The sequence below is a fragment of the Giraffa tippelskirchi genome, chromosome 1 (assembly GCF_054371585.1).
Source record: "Giraffa tippelskirchi isolate mGirTip1 chromosome 1, T2T-mGirTip1v1.2.pri, whole genome shotgun sequence".
Classification (NCBI taxonomy): Eukaryota; Metazoa; Chordata; class Mammalia; order Artiodactyla; family Giraffidae; genus Giraffa; species Giraffa tippelskirchi.
In genome coordinates, this window is record NC_137275.1 from 180,540,896 (window position 1) to 180,543,889 (window position 2,994).

Consider the following 2,994-nt stretch of genomic DNA (forward strand, 5'->3'; position numbering starts at 1 on the left):
CTGCAGCCTACCAGGCTCCTCCGTCCATGGGATTTTCCAGGCAAGAGTACTGGAGTGGGGAGCCATTGCCTTCTCCAATTACTTTTATCTTATCTGCTATATTGACCCTTGAGGAAATTCCAGATGTAATTAAGACCTGAGGAGTCTTATGTAAATTTAACGAAATATTCTGCCCCCCTATTTGAGGCTGGAACTTCACCACCACTTTTTATGTTACTGAATCCTATTCACATCCCACAGAATACAATGTTTCCCTAAACTCAGTTTGGGAAATGTTGCCCTAGAAGACAGCAGCTCTTACTGTCCTAACAATCTGAGAGCACCAGGTGGAGGAAAGAGCCCTGCAGACCTCTGGGCACAGCCTCTGTATTGTACACATAGAGTTCTAAGACCAGACACTGGCCCTGGCTCTCCCTTGTCAGGGCCAGTGAGGGGAGGGAACAGGTCTGTGACTCCCAAGAAAGGCCTTTACTCGAGGCAGGCAGGTGAGGCTGGCAGTTTGGAATTCTCTCAGCAGGTGGAATTCACACACCTTCCTGCAGAGGCCGCACAGGCTTCGGGAGATGGAAACTGTTGGAAGAAGCACCAACTTATGAATAAAAATCCTAAGTTCCAAGGACCAACAAAGCAGGACAGCTCCACAGATCACACCAAACTTAATTTCTCCAACATAAAGGCCCAGAGATGGAAAGGTACTTGTCCAGGGCCACACAGCAAGTTCAAAGCACAGCTGGAACTAGAATTTAAGCTTCCTGCCTCCTGCTCCAAGAACCTGGCTGGCCTTTCTTGAAAAGCTGATATGTGCGTCTGTCTCCTCAGCCTGGCCAGAGGCCCATTGAGAGTCAAAACAGTGTCCAATTCATGCCCGACTTCCTGGCTCCTGACACTTAGGGCTAAAGGAATTTTTGCCCAAAACTCTGTTTCTCAGCTTTATCACTTAAATGGTTGCTTCTGAAAATGACTGTACCCTCAAAGGGTGAACATACTCTACCAAATAACAACAACACCTGTAGTATGCCTAATATATATGTGTGTATACACACACACATCTACACACACACATAAAACACCACTCTAAGAATTTTACCTATAATAATTATATTTAAATCTTACAGTGACCATAAAAGGTAGGTATATTATCAATATAATTATCATCCCCATTTTGTATGCAAGAAAAAATGTGACACAAGAGGTTAAGTAATTTGTGTAAAGTAACACAGCTAGTAAATAATAGAATCAGGATTTGAACACAGCCGAGTACTCTAACACACAAACCACTACCTCTCGAAGGTCCTATCTTTATCATGCATGTAAAATGCTCCAGACACTCTGTTAAAGCATCACTTACATCACCTGTAATGCTCACAGCAAAGCCCAGAGCTAAATGTTATTTTCTATTTTGCATCTGGAACACTGGAGGCTCAGAAGTTTAAAAGGACTTATTTGCCTAAAGCCACACAGCTAGGAAGTGACAAAATTGGGATTTGAAGCTGTCAATTCTAGTGATATGCCCGTAGTCATCTCTTATGATTTATGGCTAAAATGCCATATACAATTCAGTCAAAACTTAAGTAAAAACTAATGTACTATCATCTTCCATAATATCCTGTGAAATATCTTCTTTTTGTTTGTTAGTTTTGTTCCAAAGTTATTCATTCGTTTGTTCATGCAAATACTTATTGGATTATATACACAGACACACATGTGCATGCACGTGCATACCAGCCAGCATGTGGTATGAGGGATATGATAATAAACATGACAGATCTTGTCCCTACTAACCTTGCCTTCAAAACCTTACATTCTGGGACTTCCCTGGTGGTCCAGTGGCTAAGACTCTGTGCTCCCAATGCAGGGGGCCCAGGTTCGATCCCTGGTTAGGGAACTAGATCCCACATGCCACAACTAAGACTCCACATGCCGAAACTAAAGATCTCACGTGTTGCAACTAACACCCGGCACAGCCAAATAAACAGATACATTTTAAAATAAATATTTTCAAAAAACTGACATTCTGATAAGACAGATCATCATTCAACAATTCATTTCACAATTAGTTAGCCAATTAAAATGATAGTAATGGCTACAAAGGAGAGGTAGAGAGTGTGATTAGCTTGCTCAGAGTAGAAAGTATCAGTTAATCTGCTGAACGTTTTGAAAGCTATCATTAAAATTAAATTTTCCATAGCTCCATATGGCCGTTATTTTTTAAAAAAAGAAAGAAGAAAGAAGTTCTTATTTATCTGAGGGAAATAACAAAGTAATCATTGACTAACCCATATTATTAGATAACAAGACTACTTAAGAGTAAATTAGAGAGAAGACAGTCAAGACATACTCAAGGAGAATGTGTCCTGAGCACCTACTTCACGATGCAACTCTCTGGGGGGCTTTCCCAACATTAAATGGGAGCTTTTATCCCCATTGAAAGAGGAGAAACTGAAGATGCAGGGAGGCTAGCCAATTCTCTGAAGGTCAGCCAGCCACACAGCTACCAAGTAGGACTGGGATTCAAACCCAGGTTGATGAGACAGCAACACCCAGAATCTTTCACTGAGCCACGATGTATTTTCTAATCTTAAAAGCTGATCAGCCAAGAGTTGAAACTTTGGACTCTGACATCATAGGTATGCAGAGCCTTCTTGTCAACTCCATCTCTCCTCCATGGGGCCCTGGAGAAGAAACACTGTGTTTTCCGGGAACCAAGAGGATCGAAATGAGAAGATCATGTATGATGCAAACCACACTTCTTGGGGGAATTGTTAATTACTGGAATGATTGCATTCCTTTCCCCTGAGATATAGGTTTCTTGAACAAAAAGCTTTAATATTTTGTTTAGGCAAATAGAGGAACCATTCTCCATCTCTCAAATAAGATGCCCAACTGAGGTCTTTTCTCTGTCTTTCTGTGACTTAAGCAAACGAACATTGTTCTTCTCTAAAGCAACTCCACCTCTTGGTGCAGCCAAGCCTTGCCCAGAGTTCCTGACTCCGA

General features: G+C 41.5%; 1 non-coding gene across 1 annotated transcript; it reads left to right on the top strand.

The window, feature by feature from the left end:
* The first annotated feature begins 1,812 nt into the window (after nt 1–1,812).
* TRNAG-CCC (transfer RNA glycine (anticodon CCC)) lies at nt 1,813–1,885 on the top strand. The gene has a single exon. It is a non-coding gene; the product is annotated as a tRNA-Gly (tRNA).
* The last annotated feature ends 1,109 nt before the right edge of the window (nt 1,886–2,994 follow it).